This window comes from Arvicanthis niloticus, chromosome 21 (assembly GCF_011762505.2).
Source record: "Arvicanthis niloticus isolate mArvNil1 chromosome 21, mArvNil1.pat.X, whole genome shotgun sequence".
Classification (NCBI taxonomy): Eukaryota; Metazoa; Chordata; class Mammalia; order Rodentia; family Muridae; genus Arvicanthis; species Arvicanthis niloticus.
This window is the reverse complement of record NC_047678.1, coordinates 7,390,623-7,415,668: the sequence shown is the minus strand read 5'-3', so window position 1 is coordinate 7,415,668 and position 25,046 is coordinate 7,390,623. Positions and strand designations below refer to the sequence as shown.

The 25,046-nt window shown below is 41.7% G+C and overlaps 1 protein-coding gene across 7 annotated transcripts in view; it reads left to right on the top strand.

The window, feature by feature from the left end:
- LOC117693435 (uncharacterized) overlaps positions 1-2,871 on the top strand; it is a 37,529-nt gene extending 34,658 nt beyond the window's left edge. For 4 of the 7 annotated variants that reach the window (XM_034484094.2, XM_076917327.1, XM_076917326.1 and 1 more), the window contains one exon: positions 2,095-2,871. The gene's annotated coding sequence lies outside the window, so the exon portion shown is untranslated. The remainder of the gene's footprint in view (positions 1-2,094) is intronic. The other 3 variants (XM_076917325.1, XM_076917323.1, XM_076917324.1) reach the window with 1 other exon arrangement.
- The last annotated feature ends 22,175 nt before the right edge of the window (positions 2,872-25,046 follow it).

The following is a 25,046-nucleotide window of genomic DNA, read 5'->3' as shown; positions in this document are numbered from 1 at the left end:
ACCTGGAGGGTGAGGCAGGAGGATTTCAAGGCCAGCGTCCCTGTCTCTATAAACTTACAAAATGTGTGTAATTTTCAAAATGTCAGAGAGCTTTCTTGTGTATATATCAAATTAACACATGAAAGAGCTTATCTTATGTATTATTACTCCTAACTAGCAACTTAGGCATCGATACATCACGAATTCATTGAATGGCACAGTTGCTTGGCTGTTCATATACAATTTGAGAGGAAAATGCTATGATAAATATGCTAAGTTGGATGTTGCAAATGCCCAACAAAATGTAAACACTTGTGGCTATATGTCATATATGAAACAAATTAGATGTAGCCTTCCTAGATAAAGCTCTGCTAGTTAAACAGTTTATTGTTAGGGTGTTTTCTATATTTTCTTTAGAAATAGCTGAGAGGAGTTAACAGACAACAGTCCAGATTACCTTACATAGCTAGTTGGTTTTCAAGACGTCAGAAGTCCATAGAATTGACGTTACAAACATTTATATATTAATGTTCACTTTGATTAGAGACCTGTCTGCTCCTGACAGCTTCCTGTCTTGGATTATAAGAAGAAATTGAGCATCTTTGGAGTTACTCCAGCTGTGGGGAGACAGCCACTAGGCAAGAATTGCCTCTTTCCATCTACAGAAAAATTACTGTCCAGAAAAGGAAATACTTGCAGAATAGTCGACTGATTATATCTGCCTAGACAGAGTAATCAGCCCTTAATAATTCTGCAGCACTAAGGTCTTTCAGATGATCCTTGGCTAGAAGGCTTAAGATCAGATGCGCCAACGTTTTGTAGTATAGGGAGTATCCAGGTGTTCAGCAGTCTCTATAAATTGGCTAAGTTTTAGAAGCTATGCTTTGTGCTTCCCATAATTTCAGTTAACTCAGTCATTCTGGATTTCTGACGGGGTTGAAGACCTATAGTCTCATAGCCAATCCTGGCTAGTTATTTTGAGATAAAAGATCTGAGTGGATGGTTTTCAGCTTGACATTCACGCTAAAGCCAAGAAAAAAAGCCAGGTTCAAAACTAAGTGTTTTAGTTAGGAGAGATGACAGAGGTTCTGGTTAGTCAACAAAATGATGGACTGGGTATTAGGACTATCTTGTACCTCACTTGTACAAATAGGCATAGTTAATCTCTAATTGTATTTTGAGAGAAAAGTTTTATTTTAACAGGAAGGGTGATATGTAGGAGGAGCTAAGGGAGAAGGAGTACTGAGAGGAAGAGAAGGAATAAGGAGAGGAGAAGAAGGAGGAGAGCTGAAGCTAGGTGATGAGAGAGAGGAAGAGAGAGGGGAGGGGCATGGAGGCAGATGTTCACGTGTCTCCGCCAGTCAAAGATAGTTGATATATCTAGGTTGGGTATTGAGTTACACTTCTGATTGAGTATTACCAAACTTATAAAACCTTTGATTAACATTTAAAAAATTGTATAAAAGCAAAAGGAAAAGGGGGCATGGGATAGGGGTTTTCTAGGGAGGGGAAATGGGGAAAGGGGATAGCATCTGAAATGTAAATAAAATATCCAATAAAAAATAACTAAATCTTAAAAACTATTTTTATAAAAAGACATTGTAGTTATGCATGTGTAGATGGTGGAGTCCATGTTGCGATTTGGAAAGTATTTTATAGCCTTGCTCATGGCAACTCTGTGAGCCAGACAGCAGGATGGTTTCCCCAAAGGCAGGGTATCTCTTTGCATTGAATCTTTCTTAGTCTGGTGGATGAACCAAGGAGGGTTACATGGCTAAGAATGCAATAATATAGTCCAGCTCCTGTATTCTCAAAGAATGCTGTATATCTGGGGCTTTGACATCCACTTGTGCATTAAGAAAGCTTAGTTATGGGAAAGTTAACACCTTATGCTCAAGTACACAGGGTTGGTGATGTAAACACATGCATATGATAGCACACAGGAACACAAGCACACAGGAACACAGCAACACAAGGTTTGAGGAAATCAATAGTGGGGAGTACATGACAGATAAAAATTACTGAACCTTCCTGAACAGAGATCTGCTGTAGAACTGAGGGATGGAAAATATCATCTTTCCCTCCCTGAACTCAACTTTCTCTTTTCCTTCCTAGTATTAAGAGCATTATGGAGAAGGAACCAGATTTCTGTGCTCTACTGCATCATTTGACACATCATGCTACCTGGCCTGTTTATGGACAACATACAATGAGACTGACGTCAGAATGACTTGACCAGCTGTCTGCCTAGGTTAACGAAGCTCTGTGACCAGTTTCTCCCTATCTGCCCTGCCTATTTAGCCAGATTGCCCTCTTTTTATGATAAAATCTTCTAAAAGTTATCCATCTCTCTAGAGTTTTATACCCCTTTCATAGCATCTCAGTTGTGAAAGTGGTTTTCAGTGTAGCATTTGATTTTCCTCTCTTTGGGCTTTTCTCCTGGTCCTCAGGTTTCTAATAGAAAAGGGCCTAAACCATTGCTGTTGACACCTGGCCATTGGAGTCTTCTACATACCACACAGCCAGCTGATTTCCATAGAGCTGCTGTGGGAGTCTTACGGTGAGCTCTGCAGATATGGATGCTGTCCCACTCTGACTGAGCTCATACAATCTTGAGTAGTGTACATGCAGGAGGCAGCCCCTCCCAAGTCCTTCCTCCATTCAATCTGGCAGTTCCCTTGGTCAAGCTCCCTTGATGCTGGCTTGAGCATGGTCTCCTCATGGGGTGACCAGTTAGCTAAATGCATTCCTAGCTGCATGTTTGTCCCACCAAGCTGCAAGAGTCCTTAGCTCCTAGATTTCCTGTGTTTGATCTCTTGATGGCTTTTCCAGACAGGGTACAACTTTCAGAAACCTGCCATCTTCACAAATGCTTGTAATCATGTGTTTCCCAGGAACTCTCACATCCAGACCCTGTGATAAGTACCAGGACATGTGAGTCTGCTAGGAGACAGTGCTTCTTTTGTAAAACACTTCCAGTTGAAAGGAACCTCTTCTTGGTTTGGAATAGTGGCAAAGGGTCCTAGTGAGAATAATGATAATGACAGCACTTTCTACACCTGCAAATTCCCTTCCTTCAGAGAATCTTATCATAGCTTGCTTTTTAAACTGATCCAGAGGTTTAATTATTGGTAGGAAGTGGTCAGAAACATGCTGGCTACCTATTGGCAAATCTGTATGAATGTTTATCATGGCCCTTCTCCGTATCCTGTGGTAAGTATACTATTTCTTACCTGCATTGCTCTCTACTCTGGGCTGTCACATTTACATAAGCCCCCTGCAAGAGCCTTCTTTAAAACTCATACACATCATGCATGTAGACCTGAAACAGGGAGAGTCAATTCCTCAAGGAGCTGTGTTTGATCAAGGTAGGCTGGGGGACAGCTGATGAAATCTTCTCTCTTCTTATCCTGACAGGAATCCCAGGCATGGAACCTCTGTGCCCATGGTGGTGATCAGCTAGTTAAGTCACCCTCAAGGTGGCCTTGCCTCTACTGACTTACACAATTCCTTGTCCTGGGTGCCTGTTTTGCTGAGGATCCAGGATAAAACAACATGACCATCACTGTAGAAGGTGTTGATATTTTATTATCCATTTTTCCCACATTGGAGACTACAAGAGGGAAAGAGTCATCTGGCATCCGTCCATACTTTATTATTATAAACAGAAACTAACAGTCACAGTCACTGTCGAGCAGAAGCTCTGACTAGGTAGCAGCAGGTACATGTTCCTGGTCATAAAGGTTCACGTTCTTGCTCTGGATTGAGGATGGGAGTGACAAGAGTAACAGCTCAACTTTAATTCCAATGTTGTTAAGGAATGTTCTTCATGAGATAGGCAGATTGGAGCCCAGGGCCTGACATAATTTTGTATTTGTGTCAGCTTCTCTTTTGTCCTTCAAGCAGGAACAGAATTCCAATAACAAAAAGTGTTGAGGCCCACATTCTGCCTCAACACTTACTCCACAACACTTTTGGGGCTAAGTGCTCTGGTCAAGAGAGAGTGTGGCTCTTGGGGCAAGAGACTCGAAGAATGGAGACAAGACAGGGTGTGATTCAGTCTCTTCTATTTTCTCAAGTCTCTCTTATTGAAGGGAATTCTGAGGTATTTATATACACAAGTAGGAGAACACAGGTGAAAACACTTTACCACGTGCACCATACAGCTGAGGTCACTAAACAGCAAAACCAGCTATGTAGGATAAACAATATTTATCAGAGTGTGCTTCAACTGTTATAGGCTTTTGACAACCAAGTCTTTCATCAGGGTATATGGTTCCAGATGGCTGCAAAGTTGATCTAGCCGCTTTCTACTAAAGTCAGCTCCCAACAGGTCCCCCTTTTTAAATTTTTTTCAAAAGGGAAGGCTGGGAAAACTTACGGAAACCGTGCCTGTCCTAGGTTGGAACAAAGGACCCCAGCCTCACTTAAGATGGTGAGGCCTCCCTTATTTTAGGGGCAAGGGTCTCGATATGCTCTCTTACCCGTCATTGGCTAACCGGCTTAGCACGCAAGTTAGGGGTTAATCCTCATCAGTCTTGATGACAGAGGTTTCAGAGTCCCCTAACTTCCAGCCTGTAATATTGGACCTGTATGGGTTTCATTTGTTATCTGTTGCCATACCAAAGCCATCAGTTTGTTGAACAGCATGAACCCGAGAGACAAGAGACTTAATATCTAAACTGTTGATATAAAAGCAACACTCTTTAAGGCAACACACAACTTCTCCTGTTGGAGAAGTAAAAGGTCTAAGCCTTGTACCCACAAATTTTCAATAGAAGAAATTATACCAATGAAATCTTTGAATTTGTATCAGCTTAGTAACAATTATACAGATTTAGACGGCCTAATATTAACCACCTCAGTCCCCAAGTCCAGGGAATTGGGGCGCTGACTCTTCATTAACTTCTTCAAGCTGAACATGGGCGTTGAGTTATTAGAAGAGGAATGAGGGCAAGGGTAAATTGATAAGCATCTGAAGTCTGTCTTAACTGCATCCAGCTGGAAGTCCAGGGCATCAGTAAACATACAGGTGATAAGATTCATTCTCCAAAGCTGTGTATTCTGCAATATACAAATCTCAAAACAAGGTTTAGTATCAAGATAATTATTTTGATTCTCTGAAATCTAGTGTTCTGGAGGCCTACCTCTGTCATGTCTGATCCATATAATTCTGGAAGACATAACTACTACCTTAATGACCTCATTAGAAAACTCATAGAAAAACCTTTTTTTCCAAATTAGCCTTTCCTTAAGCCAGTAACCAGAAAAACCTTTACATTGAGTTTTTATCCAGAAAAATATTATATAACTCAGAATCACATCCATTTTGAAAGTTAAATCAATTAACATTATCATTCTGCTTAGCTCTCTGTATAGAGCAGCCTTCTATTTATTTCTCGCGTCTTTAAAGCCTTTTTCATCTGTTTTTACTCACTTATTTTTTGCCCCATTTTCGTTACTATAACCTTTATTTATTTATCTGTTTGGCTCTCTTGACTCAGAGTAGCCTTCAATTTACTCTTTGCATCTTTAAAACTTTTTTCATCTGTTTCTGTTTATTTTTTTCTTGCCCCTTTTTTGTTACTATAACCTTTATCTATCTAGTTTGGCTCTCTTGACTCAGAGCAGCCTGCAATTTACTCCTTGCATCTTTAAAACCTTTTTCATCTGTTTCTGCTTACTTATTTCTTGCTCCGTTTTTGTTACTATGCAATCACCTTTGTTTCACTTCCGAATTCAGCCAGCTCCTTCAGTCTACTGGTTCTCCAGTGCAGGGTGTCTTCCATTGTATCCCGCTTACTGGAGTTCAAACGTTGAGGCTCTGTCAGTCGGACTGGTTCTCCAGCGCAGGTTGTCTTCCACTGTATCCCGATTACTGCAGTCCCTGTTCAGGCGCCACTAATGTTGAGGCCCACATTCTGCCTCAACACTTACTCCTCAACACTTTTGGGGCTAAGTGCTCTGGTCAAGAGAGAGTGTGGCTCTTGAGGCAAGAGACGCGAAGAATGGAGACAAGACAGGGTGTGATTCAGTCTCTTCTATTTTCTCAAGTCTCTCTTATTGAAGGGAATTCTGAGGTATTTATATGCACAAGCAGGAGAACACAGGTGAAAACACTTTACCACATGCACCATACAGCTGAGGTCACTAAACAGCAAAACCAGCTATGTGGGATAAACAATATTTATCAGAGTGTGCTTCAGCTGTTATAGGCTTTTGACAACCAAGTCTTTCATCAGGGTATATGGTTCCAGATGGCTGCAAAGTTGATCTAGCTGCTTTCTACTAAAGTCGGCTCCCAACAAAAAGGAACTGTTGGACAGATCCATAGCGAGTATGACATGATTCCCATTCTTCCTAGACACAGGGCTATGCTCATTGAGCGGGATGTTGGCTACTGACTACTCAGAGCTCAGGCCCTACCCAACAGTTGTCCATGGATAGAAAGATATCTTGCCCAAGGTTTCTACTGCTATCTGATGGCAGCCTGCTCCTGAGGCCTGAATAGTGTAGAGGTATAAGGGCCTTGACCTGGGGTTTCAAGAAAGGCTTCCTGTGGATGGTACCCCAGTTCCAGCCTGAGGACCAATGCTTTATACACTATAGCACTTCAATTCCAAGTCTCTCTCTGCTCACTGCTGTTTCCTTCCCTCCCTGCAGGAGTAATTCCTGAGAGTTCTCTCTCACTAACCCCTGCACACAGAGGCCCAGCTTAGTACATTGTAGAAAACAAGCTCCAGCCAGGGCAAAAAGCAGGGCATCCCCAGAGGCCTGAAAAGTGGAAAACATTTTTGGGTGCTTCCAGAAATATTTCATATTCCAAATTCATAACCAAATTTCTGGGAAGGAGCAAATGACTGTCTCCACTTGAAATCATTGAAGCAAGTCTCTGTGAAGAGAGTATCACACGGAGTGAAAAAAGAGGGTGACAGTTTGTTGCTCACTCCTAACCCCACTCCTATTGAGGTTTTAACCTACCTAGTGTCAGTTTCCTGTATCCCACTATAGTCTGAATATGTTGAAAGTTTCTCAAGCAAAGATTTCATTCGTTTTAAGCCACATATATTACATACTGTTGTGAGTAGTGTGAGGAAACCTCCTGTTACCTCAATTCATGCCTCACAGATGTGAAATTTGCATTTGTCCCACAGACCTGCACTCTATACATCACCTACTATAATCAGAGCAACTGTCACTCACACTGTACTGCTTTAGGGTATCTGCACATGTTAGCATAACCCCACATCAGTCTATATCATACAGCTTACTCCCTCTCATGCCATGGGCATTCCATCATGTCACATCGTCCCAAGGAGAGAAAGGAGTGCAACCCTGAAAGATGATTTTGAGAATGAAACCCATTCACTTGACTTTTATTTCAATATTGTGGTTATGGTTGCTCTGTTTGATAAGTTGTTAATCTGTTACTATGCTAATTCATAAATTGAACCCCACTGTGGATGGCAGAATGGAGGGGAATTCACACTATATACATGTGTAGGACTCAGTACTATTCAGGGAACCCCCAGCCATCTTGGAATGTATTGCTCACTCTTCGGGTATTTATGAAGAAGTTGGATACACTATGCAAGGATGGGTTCTGCAAGCAGAGGTTGTAGTGGTTCATTTAAGAAGATATTTTGACAATGATCAGGAGAGGGTGTCATGACCCTGAAGGGCAAATGGGAAACAAATGAAGACATTTTTCACCAATGGTACCTAGCAGAATTGGGACACTAAAGCTCCTACCTGATTCTTGCTGCTTGAGATTGACTTAGGGGCTAAGTGTGCCTCCAAGAGGAAATGCTACCAGACTTGGTGGAGGGCCTGATCTCAGGTGAAACTGCAGGTAATTGGCCACGTGAGTGTTTTGTTTCTGTGTAACAGGGGGTACCAGGTTTTACCCTCTAAAGACAGATGCATCCAAGAGACAGTAACAGGACCAACACCAGAAAGTCAGATCCATTTGGTTCATAAAGGATTGGCAGGCAGCTGAGGTTTGTTAGTCTCCTGCATCAGAACCATACATGTGAAGCTAGTTATAGGTGCACCTGTGATTTAGGCTCTTAGAAGGTAGAGGCAAGAGGATTAGAAGTTCAATGTCATCCTTAGCTACTTGGGGAGTTCAACAGCAGACTGGGAACATGAGGAACTGTCTTAAAAATACAAAAGCAGGGCTGGAAAGATGGCTCAGTGGTTAAGAGCACTGACTGCTCTTGCAGAGGTCCTGAGTTCAATTTCCAGCAACCACATGGTGGCTCACAAACATCTGTAATGAGATCTGATGCCCTCTTCTGGTGTGGATGAAGACAGCGACAGTGTACTCACACACATAAAATAAATGAATCCTTAAAAAACAAGCAAAAAAATACAAAAGCAAAACAAAAAGACCACTATTAGCCAGACACCAGCTGGCTTTCCCATGGAGAGAATATGCCACACATGGTACAGAGCACTCTTACTGAAGGGGTCAGATGAAATAAAAGGAAGAGAGTTTAAACCTGTAAAACTCACCCTTTTAAAAGGACAGAGAACAGAGATGTTACTCTAGGTATAGTCTTTACCTATGTGTTCCTAGAGCACAATAAATGGACAGGTAAGACCGTGGCTTACCATGAATCTAATGGGTTCATTTGTCATGTCTTACAAGTGTATGAGGTAGCAAGTGCGCACTTTTATAAGAAGCTGAAATGAGGCCCATTTTATAAGATAGTGGTGGTTCAGGATTTAAACCAAGTGTCTGGTTATTAAAGCCAAAGTCTGCATACATTCCTCCTGCCCCTTGATCCTCATTTAGAAGGCTGAGAAAGTGAGACTCATGGTCCCCTTCTTTGACCCTCACATGAGGTGTCTTCAGTTGTGATTGCTTGACTTCTCTCCAGGATCTCAGGGTATGTGGCAGATATGAAGACAAAGCCCAAGACAGGAAATCTGGGAGAGGACCATGGTCTCCCATTCTAGGCTTGTTGCTGTTCAACACTTCAGTCTGTCCTTGTGGGACACACTCCCACAGAAAGTCCTAGGTTAAGGACAGTGGCTTTTTTAGCTTATTCTTCAGAGATCAGCTCTTTCCAAACAGGGCCATGGCCATGTGGATTTCTCCATTAGGTATAATTGTGTTTCTGGTTATGAAACTGTGGATTCATTGGTTCTCAGCTCACTAGTTTATTCTACTGAATAAATTTTTACCTAAAGCTAGGCTTCCCTCCTCCTGATGTCTTTGCAAGACTTCCAGGCATCTATGAAATGATTGTATTCCGTGCTTCTCAGCCTCTGAATATGGTCCATCGACTTTCCATCCCTAGTTCCTCTCTTAGGCTCTCATTTCTCCATGGAGTCTGTCTATTCTCCCTGTTCTCTTTAGACCTCCCTTTAGTTGCTTTTCTCTCTGTGTTTCTTTCCTTCACCTTAAACATGGGAGATATAGGCCTTGCTGCAGAGTAAGGGGAAGTCACATGATTTCAAAATCCTCAAATGTTACCCAGTAGAAAGCAGGACAGTGGAACCATTCCCCGATGGGAGGCTGGGACGTAATGGTTTACAAAATGTTACAAACATCCCCCAGGATGCTACAAAGATGATAGTGGGCTTCAGGACTCTCCCCAAAACAAAGGTGACAAATGAGAAAGTAGGGTCTAATGGATCATTTTATTGTCTTGACAGGTTTGCCCAGACTTGGTGTTCCCTATATTGCTGGTCACTTAGAGAAGCACTTTCCTCTAATTAATTCATCAAGCTTTCATTAAAGCTTGTAGAAAACTTAAATATATTCAACCCGTCAGAAGGAACATTTCAGATGATGTCCAGATCATGAGATTATCAGAATTTTTAGTTTATTGACTAACTATAGATTAGTGTCATGTTGTCCCTGACAGCTTTTAGAAAAAGTACAACTTCTTGAACTTCTTAACAATGTGGGGTTTGTTGGCCATGCTCACAGAAATGAACACTGCCCATACCATGGCCAGTGACAAAATCATCTTGCAGGCTGAACTGCAAGGGTTCTTAGACCCTATCTGTGGGCTCTATGAGACAGTGTACAGGTGGTCATTGTCCTTAGGTCTTTCCAAGCACAGTGGGATTCAAGCATTCCACCATGACAGACACATCCAGGAGCTCACCTTGTGGGGTAAGGAAGGTCTTTCAAAGGCATTTATTTCACATTCCAATCTGAATATAGGCATTATTGTCCCCATTTTCCAAATGAAGAAATGGATGGCCACAGATGGGAAAATTTTAGGTAAAATCAATACATAAAGTGTCACAGCCAGGAAATGATAGGCCCTACTGCCCTATAGGTGGCCACACCATCTGCCAGGTAGATGCTGCAGAAGGCATCAATTGGTTTATGGGGTGACCATACTAGTGAGGGGGTGAGGCATGGGTGATAGGTTCAATACAATTTAGAAGCTATGCATATATTCTAAGGTTGGGATATCTAGTTTCAGCTCCTGTCTGCTACTTATGATCTCTATGGCTGTATAAATAACTTACTTTGTCTTTGCCTCTATAAAGTAAGAAATAATCATAACATCTACCTCTTAAATTTGTGCTGAAGGATGAAAACACAAATGTGTTGGGAGCCAACTTTAGTAGAAAGCGGCTAGATCAACTTTGCAGCCATCTGGAACCATATGCCCTGATGAAAGACTTGGTTGTCAAAAGCCTATAACAGCTGAAGCACACTCTGATAAATATATTGTTTATCCCACATAGCTTGTTTTGCTGTTTAGTGACCTCAGCTGTATGGTGCACGTGGTAAAATGTTTTCACCTGTGTTCTCCTACTTGTGTATATAAATACCTCAGAATTCCCTTCAATAAGAGAGACATGAGAAAATAGAAGAGAGACTGAATCACACCCTGTCTTGTCTCCATTCTTCGCGTCTCTTGCCTCAAGAGCCACACTCTCTCTTGACCAGAGCACTTAGCCCCAAAAGTGTTGAGGCAAAAGTGTTGAGGCAGAATGTGGGCATCAACACAAATGGATAAAGAACCAAATAAAATAGATGATTTGGAGTAAAGTGGATAAACTACAAAGACTGAGGCCCAGGTGTCTTATCAAATGAAGTTAGTCAAAGTGTCAGTTAAATGGCATTTTCTCTTTGAATTGAATCCTGTACTTCAAATGCAATACTCCCTATAGGGAGGAAAGTGGGGTTCATGGGCTTCAGAGAGTAAACAAAAGCTCACATGTCTCTGAACACAGGCTCGAAGATTCTTGAGGCATATAAAGCAATGAACAATGGTGAGGTTGGAGACTCTAACCAGTCAAATTGCAATTTGCAGCTGAGTACAAGCTGCATGGAGAGCTTCTCGGCTTTACAGGTTTTGGAAAGCCTGGTGTTACAATTTTGGGAGTCTCCTATGGTGAGGTAGGTTTTGGGGTGATGAGGCTGCATTTAAGTTACCTGGGATGTTTTTATAAAACCCATCACTCAGACTCCTGTTGGTCACCCAAATAAATTCCTCACTGGTTTGCCACTTTGAATGTTTTAGTGCAGGTGTTGCTTTGGTCTCTCACGGGTTCCCTTTCTGAGAGAGTAGGCATGTGCTGTGTTCTCAGGAAAACTCTGTCACACGACAGTGTCTGTCCTACACAGTAGTTTTGGTAGAAGACCCACATTGTATTGTGGAGTAGACTAAGGGAAGTGGGGCTTCCTGTGGGAACAGTTGAAAACTTTGTTGAAGTATTCTCTATACTAGAGCTGTTAAACCTTAGAACAAACAAATTGACAGGTTAAAACTTCAGGAACCAAATACAAGGAATCACATGGCCATGTGGACTTCTAAAAATGGAAGCAAGCAGGATGGTCACAACCAGACACTGGTTTTACAGTCCCACCAATCTTTCTTGTAACTCTTTGCTCACCCACATCATTGGCACCTTCAGTAGTTTAGAGTTTCTGCTTTATTCACCTGGATTTGTTGATGTAAAAGCAACAGGTTCTGTCTGGGGCTCAGGTCAGCAGATGTAGGCTCATGGGTGCTGAAATACAACCGTTCCAGGTACATTTCACTGTCTCTGTGTTAGTGAAAGCTCTTGGACTACTACAGTTACTTGGCTCAGCGCTTCTGGGGATAGTCTTTGAGCAGTAAAATGGATTTCCTGTACCTATAGTGAGGGTGAAGGCAAGAACCTCACAATAAAGCAGTGCTGTTCTTTAGTTTAGGTGGGAGAGGAAACTATGGTAAGGCTATAGAGTCCTGATGAAATGTGGTTTGGGAGGGATAGATGCTAATGTACCTGTTCCTGTGCAGGTAGCTGCAAGGCAGAGATAGGCTCAAGATAATATGATCCTAGGGGTTAAGAAACTGAACCGAGGAAGGTTTCCCATAGTGCCCAGAAAGCTGGAGTCCATAGAAACAACTATAATGGTGTTAAGATTCCATGTAGAGGAGGGGGTTGCCTCAGGTCTCTGTCGCTGTTATAGGACACCATGAGCCAAAGAACTCAGGGAAGAAAGGGTTTGTTTATCCCATACTTTGTGGTACATCATCCAGAGAATTCGGGACGGAATTCAAGGCAGTGTCCTGGAGGCAGGAACTGGTGTGTTGGGAGCCAACTTGTAGCAGAAAGCTGCTATCAGCTTTGCAGCCATCTCGAGCAATATACCCTGACAAGAGACTTGTTTTTCAACAGCCTACAACAGCAGAGCACACTCTGATAAATATCTTGTTTATGCCACATTTCTTGTTTTGCTCTTTAGTGCTCCCAGCTGCAAGGTGCAAGTGATATCCAAGCCTGCAAGGCATGCGGTACACATGCTATCCACGCCATACACACCTGTAAGGCTTATGTCATATGTACACCTGCAAGGCACGTGGCAAATGCCTATGAATACCCTGGACTTCCCTTCAAATGAGAGAGACAATAAACAAGACTTGAGACTTGATCAGCCCCTCTGTCTTGTCTCCATTTTTTGCGTCTCTTCCCCTTCATCTCTACTCTCTCTCTTGCTAGACCCTGACTTGCAGACTTGAGCAGCAGAGAGGTCCAGGATATTTTGGCCCCCAAGCATGGGGCAGAGCGGTCTGGAACACTGGTGCACAGGCCAAGAGGAATGCTGTTTATCTGCTTGCTTCTCATGGCTTGATGAGCCTGCTTTCTTCCAATACCTAGGACCAGTAGCCCAGTACCACTGCCCAAAGGGAGCTGGGCCTTTCTGCATGAATCACTAATTAAGAAAATGAACCACAGGCTTGCCCACAGGCCAATGTGTTGGAGATCATTTTCTCAATTGAGGTTCCCCCTTCCCAAATGACTCTAGCTTGTGCCAACTTGAAGAAACAAGCACCAAGGAGTGTAGAAGGGATTCGAACTCAGGCAAACAGGCTTTGAGTGGAGTCCCTGCCTAGCTCTTAATAATAATCTATATACATTTTTAGCCCAAAGGTTATATTAGAGGCCATGAACTTCAGTGCACTTTGGACAAATTGAGCTATCCATGAGACTTTTGAGGAGTGATGGGCCTGTTTCCAGGTTTAGGTAGGCTCATTTGGTCAGCTCTTATGCCTGCAATGGAGCCTTTGTGTTTCGGTTTAAAAGAGACTTACTTGTAATGAAGACAAAGATGCTGTTTTAATTACTTCTAAAGAAACCTTTGTTCTACAGATTTTGTTTGATTGTTTACAAAAGGGGTCTGTGCCTTAAAGAAGATTAAAAAAAGGGGGGGGGGGCTCCCAGGAGCAACACAGGTGAGCTTTTCAGGGGAGATTTAAGATTATTTCTTTATTTCACTTATTGGTTCTTGCCAGAGAGTAGATTGTAACATTGTGTTTTGTCAAATTGTATTTTAGCAAAATTCAAAGCAAAAGCAAATTAAATGTACTTTAATACTTTCATAATCATATTTATTTTATTTATCTGATGGAATTTAATCTGTGCAGAGGTGGCTTTTGTAGATAGTCTCTGGGATTTGTTCTGAGAGCAGGATGGATCTTCTCTTTTCGTGTTTATTTTTAGTTCTCTGTGTGTTTGTGCCTGTGTGGGGATATGTCCATGTGAGTGCAGCTGGTGGAGGAGGGCAGAGGAACACCATGCAGCATCCCCTGGAGCTGGGGTATCAGGCACTTGTGGGCTGCTCTCTGTGGGTACTGGAAACTGAACCCTTGTCTTTTGGAAGAGCAGTAAGTGCTCATAACCACCAAGCCATCTCTGCAGCCTAAGGCAGGCTCTTTTTAACTTTTTCTTTCCGGGATTCTGTCTGATGAGCTGTCTTAACAATGGCTCAGCCTGCTCCTCTTTTTGGTATTGTTTCAAGACAGGGTCTTTCTCCAGGTCACCTCAAAGTCACCATGTAGCCGAAAATGAGCTGGAACTTTTGTTCCTTCTGCTTCCACCTGCCCTGTTACTGATAGACAACAGCACTTCTAGTAAATATGGCGCTGGGGACTGAACCCAGAGCTTCATGAATGGAGAGCAACACTCTCCCCAGCTAAGCCATATAACCAACTCTCTTTTAGAAAAAATAATCTTAAAAGTCACTACACAAGGTAATGGGTTTCATTGTGACATTTAATATGAATCTGGGTATAGATATATTAAAACACACACACACACACTCACACATGCACATGCACACACCTTTATGCTTTGCTATTTTTTTACCCTTTTCCCTTCTTGCTGGGTCCTTTTCTCCCTCTAAAAAGAATGGCCTGTTCCTTTCATTTCTATATATTCCCATATGTGTGTTATTCATCTTTTTCCCTTTCTACTATTTCTTATAGATTGTTTCTTCTCTGTTCATGGCTCCATTTCTGCATTCAGTACCTAAACACATATGTGCATATAAGCACAACACAGAGACACATGCACATGCACACACATATGCACGCACACATAGTGATGGTAAATCTTAATCATCAATGGAATCTAGACACATCTAAGAGTCACAATTCCAGGCCGGTCTAGGAGGACATTCTAAGAGAGGTTTAACTGAGAAAAATCCATCAATTCATCACAAAAGTGAGCAGTGCCATTCCACAGGTTGGGGTCCGAGAATGAAGACAAAGCACAAAACAAAGAGGACAGCAGTGCTTGCTTCCTGACTGCTGAATGCTCGTCAGCACCTGCTCTTCTCTCGCCACCACACCTTCCCAGTTATTATGGGATATGTACATGGGGAAATCATGAAAAAACAAGCCCTTCATTTTACATTGCTTGTGTTCGGTATTTTGTCAATAAGAAAAGAAACTAAGGCAGAAAACTGATACCACGTGGGGCTGTTGCCTGCAATTAACCTGACCACGTGATTTGTGGGTCTCTGGAACTTGTTTGTAGGAAGAATATCGAAGAGCTTGGAGCCACATGCTACAGGAGCCCTAATGAGTCATTCTGGTGGAAGACCATTCTGGAGACCAGAGTGTTGACAGAAATGAGAGCATCAGCCCATCAGGCGTCAGAGGAGAATAAGAATACCATTGAGAATCGGACTAGAGACCATTTGTGTTACAGTCTGGCAAAAATTCAGGCAGTTTCCTTTCCATGTCCTGATAGTTTGAATGAGGGTAAATTCAAGAGTAACAAAACGTTTTCTGGCAGAGAAACTTTAAGTTGTGGCACAGTTAGTATTTGCAGTCCTCACTGAGGTACATAATCACAATTTAAAGCACAAGGGCATGAAAAGTATCCAGCTGGATGAAGAAAAGAGCAGGAATGAGTTTAAAGTTGTGGACAACAAAGGTACAGACACAGAGGACCTGTAGCTGTTAAAAGAGACCAGTGCAACCAAGAAAAGTCTCAAACATTGCCCCAGCATAACAAGAACGCTGCCTTAGAATTAAGGACCCACCCACCAAAGGTTCAAGCTCAGAAATGGTGAGAATGGAGAAGGTGGAGAGGTGAGAATGAATGGGAAATGCAGCTGAACATGTTCCCTACTCAAGAAGATGAACTGTGTGACCTGCTTCCTCGATTGAACCAAGGAGGCACAGAGGCCACCATAGCTATAGTAGAAAGGGCCCAGACTGCAAGTCTGGGTGGCAGCAGAACTTGGTATTATCTACATATTGTTTACATTTTCTAGTGGAATTCTTTAATTGATTTTATGGTTTTTTAAAAACAAATTCCACTAGATTAATTTTTAATTTCTGTTTTGCTTTGTTTTGTTTTGCCACCTATGGCTTTGGGGTTTGAGGCATTCTTGACTTTCTAAGATGCTGAGATATATCATTAAGTTACTTGCTTGAGATCTTTGATTTGTAATGAAAGCATATTCATGGTTTTTAGAACTGTTGTTGCTATATCTCAAATGTTCTGGTAAGTTGCCTTTTTATTTTCATTTTGTTACAGAAAATTTTACATTTCCCCCATAATTTATCCAATCACCCACTGGTCATTCAGTCTTGGTGTATTTGTGTAGTTTTCCTTGAACTTGATTTTGAGTCCTCCCCACGGGGTCTAATAAAGTCCAGAAAATTATTTCATTACCCTTGTATCTGATAAGATTTATTTGATGGCCTAGGAAGTGTTCTCTTTGAGAGACTGTTCCATAAGCTGCTGAGAGGAATATATATTCTAAACATGTTGGATATCATGTTTTATTGTATTAAGTCCATCTATTTTGTTGTTTAACTCTGGTATTTCTTTGAGGATTTTTAGTTTGGACAACCGATCTATTGATGAGAGCAAGATATTAAAATAACCCACTATCTTTGTACCTGGGCTTATTTGACTTTTTATGTTTATTAGTATTTGTTTAATAAAATTGGAAGCTTTGCTGTTTGATCCACATATAATTACACTATATATTGATCAATTATTTAATTAGTCTCCCATGTTCTATCTCGATGAACTGTTCTGCTTATTAGTCTGCAGTTGGCTTTTCATTCTAATTTTGATTTGAAATCTACGTTATATCACACTAATTATACTATCTTGACTATGATATGTCATAGAGAAGCTTTTCTCTAGTTATATCCATTTGGGATTCTAACTGCCTCTTCTATTTGGTGTCCATTTCTATGTGAGAAACATTATGCTGTAAATCCATTATTAAAATTATCCATGTCTTTTGCATGTATCTCAGTTTCTACTTCTATCTTGCAGATTGTTAGATTTGGTCTTATGGTTATATCTCAGTGTTCTTGAATCTTAAGAGTCACGATCTTCCCTTCTTTCCTTGCTGATGTTTGAATGTTGCACTTCACTGATGCTGTCCTATGGTCCTGATAGTCTATACTTGATGGGATTTCTTTCCTTTTCTTTTTCTTTAAGATTTATGTTATTTTATGTGTATGAGTATCTTCCGTGCATGCATATATGTGCACTTAATGGGGCCCGGTGCCCAGAAAGAGGCATCAGATCCCCTGGACCTGGAGTTACAGATGGTTGTGATCTATCACACAGGTGCTTGTTGCAGCCCGTACTGCCCGTTCCGGTCCGAGGGTCAGGGTCTAGCGAGAGAGAGTGGGGATAAAGGGGAAGAGACGCGAAAAATGGAGACAAGACAGAGATTCTGATCAAGTCTCTTTTATTGAAGGGAATTCTGAGCTATTTATAGGCTTTTGCCACGTGCCTTGCAGGTGTTGATATGACTTAAGCCTTACAGGCGTCTATAGCGTGGACAGCACGTGCACCGCAATGCCTTGCAGGCGTGGATAGCACATGCACCTTATAAGCATGTATGGTGTAGATAGCACGTGGACAGCACGTGAACTGCATGCCTTGCAGGCGTGACTACCACGTGCACCTTGCAGCTGGGGGCAGTAAACAGCAACACAAAATATGTGGGATATCAGAGTGTGCTTCAGCTGTTGTAGGCTATTGAAAACCAAATCTTTCGTCAGGGTATATGGTTCCAGATGGCTGCAAAGTTGATCTAGCCGCTTTCTACTAAAGTCAGCTCCCAACAGGTCCCCCTTTTTAAATTTTTTTCAAAAGGGAAGGCTGGGAAAACTTACGGAAACCGTGCCTGTCCTAGGTGGGAACAAAGGACCCCAGCCTCCCTTTCCCGTCCTTGGATACTCAACAGCCATTGGTTGAGCTCCTGTCTTAGGATGGTGAGGCCTCCCTTCTTTTAGGGGCAAGGGTCTCGGTATGCTCTCTTACCCGTCACTGACTATCCGGCTTAGCGCGTAAGTTAGGGGTTAATCCTCATCAGTCTTGATGACAGAGGTTTCAGAGTCCCCTACTTCCAGCCTGTAATAGTGGACCTGTATGGGTTTCATTTGAATAGTATCTCGTACAAAAGCCATCAGTTTGTTGAACCTTATTAACCCAAGAGACAAGAGACTTAGCAATGCCTGAACAGTCAGTAAAAAAGCAACACTCTTTTTTAAGGGTAACACATAACTCCCTCTATCAGAGGAGTAAAAAGTGTAAGCCTCTTCTATTCTGTTTATAAATGTCTTATATCAGAATCTAAATCTATATAAATACAAAACTGATCATAGCTTTGATCTAAAGAAAACTAAGGAAATCCCTGTTCCTGCTCTAGTCAATCTCAAACCCAAAAAACAACTATAGTAACTGTGGTAGTGGGTTTTCTCCTAATCTAAATTCCCACTAAATCTAAAACAATCTAGTTCCCCACTAAATCATAAGTCAGGGAATCAAGAGTCCAATAGAGCCTCCCTGGTGATATGGGTGGTGATGTCTTCTTCAGCACTGATAACTTCCCAAGTCAGGTTTACTCGTTGATCTGTTCCAATTTGAAGGCAATTGTGAAGCATCTTCATGTTTCCTGTGAAGAAAAAATACGCTTCTCAGGGGGTTTCTCCTCCCTGGATTTGTTATTGTTGTCTATTTGTTTAATCAGTGTCTCTGGCAGCCAACGTGCAGCATCTGCAGTTTGGGAATATATGCAAACAGAACCTCTTCCCCAGATAAGCACTGGGTCTGGCCCATTCCAGGTTCCAGTTAATGGATCTTTCCAGAGGACTGTTGCAAAATTTTTTTTTGTATCAGGATGCCAGAATCTATCTGCAGCAGATTTTCCTTCAGAATCCAAATTTAAAAAATTTAAAATGAAGAGTGCATGATGAAGGATATTTCTGGGGGATCCCTTGGTAGGGTACCATTCCCCCTTTTTAATTTTTTCAAATTGACATTTAATGGTTTGATGTGCCCTTTCTACCATACCTTGGCCCTGTGGATTATATGGAATACCCGTTTTATGTAGTATTCCCAATCTTTCACAAAATTGGTGGAAACTGGAGCTTGTATAACCTGGGCCATTGTCAGTTTTTATCTGTTTAGGCACACCCATTACAGCGATTGTAGCAAGCATATGAGCAATCACATGCTTGCTTGCTTCTCCAGTTTGTAATGTTGCATAGATGAAACCACTGTATGTGTCTACACATACATGTATATATTTTTGCTTGCCAAATTCATTATAATGAGTAACATCCATTTGCCAGATACTGTTTGGTATCAGTCCCTTTGGATTTACACCCAAATGAGGAACTGGTAAAAGTTTAACACATGATTGACATTGTTTGACAATTTGTCTAGCTTGTTCTCTGGTAATTTTAAACATAACTCTTAAGGTTTTAGAATTAAGGTGATGTAACTCATGAGCCTTTATGGCCTGATCCAAATTAGATTTTTGATCTGATAAAGTCACTGCAGCTATTCGAGTAGCTAGGTCTGCCTTGGTATTTCCTTCAGAGAGAGGACCTGGTAGCCCAGTGTGGGCTCTCAGGTGTCCTATAAAGAATTTACACTTTCTCTTCAAAATTAATTGTTGGCACTGTAAAAACAAATCAGCTGCTTCTGAGGAATGCTTTATTTGTGCAGCAGTTTCTAGCAGAGGGATAGACTGAGCTATGTATGAGCTATCTGTATAAATGTTAATGGGTTGATTTGGAAATGCTTGAAACACAGCAATAACAGCATGTAATTCAACCAATTGAGCTGACACAGATGATGTAGCAAAGGAGATTACTTGATCTTTAAAGGCATAAGCAGCTGTTCCTGATGAGGAACCATCAGTGAAAACTAGCAATGCTTCCTTGATAGGTTCATGTGCAGTACGAGATGGAAAAACAAATTCATGATGATTACAAAACTGAACCAATTTATCTGGTGGATAATGATTATCTATCTGACCAGCAAATGAGGCACATGCAATAGGCCAGACTTCAGAATTCTGCATAAGCCAATCAACCTGATGCCTTGTATAAGGTTGTACTATGGCATCAGGATCTTTTCCAAAATATTTTTGACTGTTATCTCTGCCTAACATAATCATATCTGCTACAGCTGCATAGTATGGATTAAGAACCTTCTTGGGGGATGAGGGAAGATGAACCCATAATATGGGTGCAGTTTGCCAAAAAACTGCAGTAGGAGTCAGTTTAGTGTTAAAAATAAGAAAATATAAAGGCTTAGAATAATTAATATGAGTTACAAATTGGGATGAAATAGCATTCTCTACCTTCTGTAAGGCTTTTCTACCCTCCTCTGTTAGAGCCCTGCCAGATTTAGGGTCAGGATCTCCCTTGAGAATATCAAACAGAGGCTTCAATTCTCCTGTTGTAAGTTTCAAATATGGTCTTAGCCACTTAATGTCTCCCAGTAGTTTTTGAAAATCATTAAGTGTCTTAAGGGAATCAGTCCTCAGTGTGGCTTTACTATTAATAATACTTGGACCATTAATCTGAAATCCTAAATAGGTATATGGGTCTTGTAATTGCACCTTTTCTGGTGCTATTTGTAACCCTGCAGTCTGTAAAGCTGTTCTAAGATCATCAAAGCACTGGAGTACCTGTTTTCCATCTTTTCCAGCTATCAAAATATCATCCATGAAATGAATCATGTAAATTTGCTTCCACATAGTTCTAACACCCTCTATGGCAGAAGCCACAAACTTTTGGCACAAGGTAGGACTGTTAGCCATACCCTGAGGCGATACCTTCCATTGATATCTTTTCATAGGTTCTCTAAAGTTTATAGAGGGAATACTGAAAGCAAAACGTTTTCTATCATTAGGATGTAAGGGGATAGTAAAAAAAACAGTCTTTTAAATCTATAACTATTTTAAAATAACCTAAAGGCATGGCCACTGGTGTGGGCAGCCCAGGTTGTAAGGCTCCCATTTTAATCATGGTTGCATTAACAGCCCTCAAGTCTTGCAACAATCTCCACTTTCCTGATTTTTTCTTAATGACAAATATTGGGGTGTTCCAGGGAGAGTTACTCTCTTCCAAATGCCCTGCCTGTAATTGCTCCTGCACTAGCAACTGGGCAGCTTGTAATTTTTCGGTGGTTAGGGACCACTGATCCACCCAGACGGGCGAGTCCCCTTTCCAGGTGATGGGATCCGCACAACGTCCTAGGGGTGCAGCTGAATCAGTAGCCCCGATCAAAAATACCCCAAGCCTCTTCTTTCATTGTTACCATAAACTTCAGTAGGATGAATAATTTCATCTTCACCTTTTCCTAATCCTTTGTCTGGGGAAAGCTCAGAGTTTACCATTTGAGCCATGATTACTTCATTAGGGCTGCACATAATCAATCCCAACTGGGATAACAGATCTCTGCCCCAGAGATTAATGGGAAGGCCTGAGATGACATAGGGTTGTATATTTCCTGTATTTCCTTCTTTATCTTTCCACGTTAGCACCTTAGAGCTTTGTAGTGGATTTTGACTTTGGCCAATACCCCTTAAATTGGTTAAGGTTGGGGTCAGAGGCCAGGTAGCAGGCCAATCACTTTGTTTTAGGATAGTCACATCAGCTCCTGTGTCAACCAAGCCTTGGAATGCCTTTCCATCTAGCCAAATTGTCATCATAGGTTTTTGTTTAACTATAGGCTGTACCCAGTATGCATCAGAGGAACCAAAACCTTGATCCCCTCTTTTAGGATTCTTATATTTGTGATTAGTAGGGTACAATGGAAGTAACAATAGTTGAGCTATCCTCTTTCCTGTAGGAATGGTGACTATGTTCTGAATTGCCTGCGCCATTACCTTAATCTCACCCTGATAATCATTATCTATAACTCCAGGAAAAATTTGTAATCCCTGCATAGTAGTACTGCTTCTTCCCACTATCAGGCCAAACACATTTGGATAGAGTGGTCCAAACACTCCAGTGGGTAAAGCCTGAGGTCCCATTTCTGGGGTTAATACTGTGTGGGTGGCAGAACTGAGGTCCAGTCCTGCGCTTCCTGGTGTTGCTCGACTAAGTTCAGAAAGCGATTGGTATTTGCTGGTAGGACACTGACTGCTCCATAAGCCTGTTTTGGCTTGTGTCGGTTCAGGGCCTGGAGCTGGCCCCTGTTCCTGTTTCCCTGATCATAGAAAAGGGTGTTACTTTGTGCGTCTCTTTTAGACATACAATGACTAGCCCAATGCCTTCCACGTTTGCAACGTGGGCAGAGCCCAGGCTGTTTTCTGGGCTGTCTCTGGCTTAACTCATTTTCTACTTTGCAATCTCTTGCAAAGTGTCCAGGCTTACCATATTTAAAACATGCCTTTCTGTCTTTATTTGCCAAAAATTCTCTTACAGATTTTCCTTGCATAGCAGCTGCCATAGCTAAGCCCTGTTGATAAGAGGGACCTATGTCAGAACAGAGTCTGATATATCCCGTAAGGTCTGTCTTTTTCCTATAAGGTCTAATGGCCGCTTGGCAGGCAGGATTAGCATTTTCATATGCAAGTTGTTTCACATAATCTACACCTGCCTCTGCATTGCCAAAAATCCTCCCTGCTGTTGTCATTAATCGATGAACAAAGTCAGAAAATTGTTCATCAGGCCCTTGCCTGACTGCTGTTAAAGATGCACCAGGGTCTCCCTTTACCGGGAGTTTACGCCAAGCCTTCATGGCTGCATTTTGAATTTGAGCATATAAACCTGGGTCATATTGCATCTGGTTATCACTAGAAGCAAATTGCCCTTCTCCTACTAAGGCATCAAAGGACCAACCATTGCCTGCCTGAATGTTTCTCCTAGCTGTCTCTTTACAATTCTCATGATACTCTGATTTCCAAATAAGATAGTCTCCACCACTAAGAACTGCCCTCACTAACATATTCCAATCACTAGGAGTTAGCCACTCCTCTGCAACAGATTCTAAAATTGCAAGAGTAAAGGGAGCAGTGGCACCATATTGAGATACTGCATTTTTAAATTCTTTAATAATTTGAAAATTAAACCCTGTGTGATGTCTCCAAGCAACCCCTTGAGCGTCTCTGGTCTCTGATACAGGGAAAGCCTTAGCGTCTCCCTCCTCTGGCTGATCTGTAGCTGAACTAAAGCTAGAGGATAGGGACTGCCTTTGGACACCAGGTTGAGGAACATGAAAATCCGGGGGATTTTCGCAGTTAGTCTCTTGAGACCTCTTCCCTGTCCTTAATTTCTGTAACTGGTTACTTAAGCCCTGATACTCTTTTTCTAACTCTATCAGTTGTTTAAGGGTAGTAATTTTGTCCTGTAACTCCTTTTTAGGATCTACAACCATTGTCTCCATTGGGGGAGCACTTGGAGGTAGAGGCACATAGGGAAAGGGCATTTTAGCGTCATAAAATTTGACTTCCTCTTCCTCTCGGTCAGCACAATCTGGCTCTGACAAATTGTCATCAACCTTTGGTTGTATTTTGGATTCTAACTTACGCTTCTTTTTATTTTGAACCAAAATGACAGCATTCAAGAACAAAAGCAGAAAATTAACACATGTGAGCAGCAAACAAAACCAAAACAGAGAGTTGAATTCAAGCTGACAAATTTCTTGTCCCATTTTCTTTACCTTTCTCGAAACAAACCAAAACAGAGAGTTGGATTCAGGTTGACTAATTTCTTGTCCCATTTTTCTTACCTTTCTCAATGCGGCAGATTCCTGCGGCAACCAACAGATCCTTCTTCCGTAAAGTCCCTCACTGGGTCTCTCGTTCCCGCTGCCTCTCTTTGAGCGCCAAACTGTTGCGCTTACTGGAGCCCCACGTTGGGCGCCAAACTGTTGCAGCCCGTACTGCCCGTTCCGGTCCGAGGGTCAGGGTCTAGCGAGAGAGAGTGGGGATAAAGGGGAAGAGACGCGAAGAATGGAGACAAGACAGAGATTCTGATCAAGTCTCTTTTATTGAAGGGAATTCTGAGCTATTTATAGGCTTTTGCCACGTGCCTTGTAGGCGCGTGGATACCACGTGCCTTGCAGGTGTTGATATGACGTAAGCCTTACAGGCGTCTATAGCGTGGACAGCACGTGCACCGCAATGCCTTGCAGGCGTGGATAGCACATGCGCCTTATAAGCATGTATGGTGTAGATAGCACGTGGACAGCACGTGAACTGCATGCCTTGCAGGCGTGACTACCACGTGCACCTTGCAGCTGGGAGCAGTAAACAGCAACACAAAATATGTGGGATATCAGAGTGTGCTTCAGCTGTTGTAGGCTATTGAAAACCAAATCTTTCGTCAGGGTATATGGTTCCAGATGGCTGCAAAGTTGATCTAGCCGCTTTCTACTAAAGTCAGCTCCCAACAGGTGCTGGGAACAAAACCCAGGCCATTTGCAAGAGCAACAACTGATATTAACCATTGATTTATCTTTCATAGTCCCAGTTGAGCCTATTTTTAATGATTTGTGCTGTGTTTTTTCATCTTATTACCTGAAATTATTATATCCTTTTGGGTAACCCCCACAATCTCAGTTTTTATACTGAATCTTTCAGTACTGAAAAGATTTCATCTTGCTGACTTTTTTCTGAGTTGTTAACTTTCTTTTCCAGGTTGTAGATTTAATTCATCTTTTCTCCACCTTGTACACCCCTTGATATCATTGATCACTTTTATTATTTAACTTTTCAAATCACCATCCCACACTTTACCATACTTAAGCACAATAATTGAACATTTATGAACTTCTGGTAAAGTTATCTTGCTTTTATATGTATCTTCTGTCTCTTGTAGTTTGTGTATCTATTGGTTTGGGTATAGTGGTTTTTTATTAGTTTTTTTCTTTTTATTGGTAGATTACTTTTGAAGGCTCAAAACACATTACCATAAAGAGAAAACAAACTTTTGAAGTAGCAACAAACCACACAACAATATATAAATACCCTTTAAATAAGTTAGAGGTTTTTTTTTACACATCACTAATGCCCAGAAACAGAAAATGGC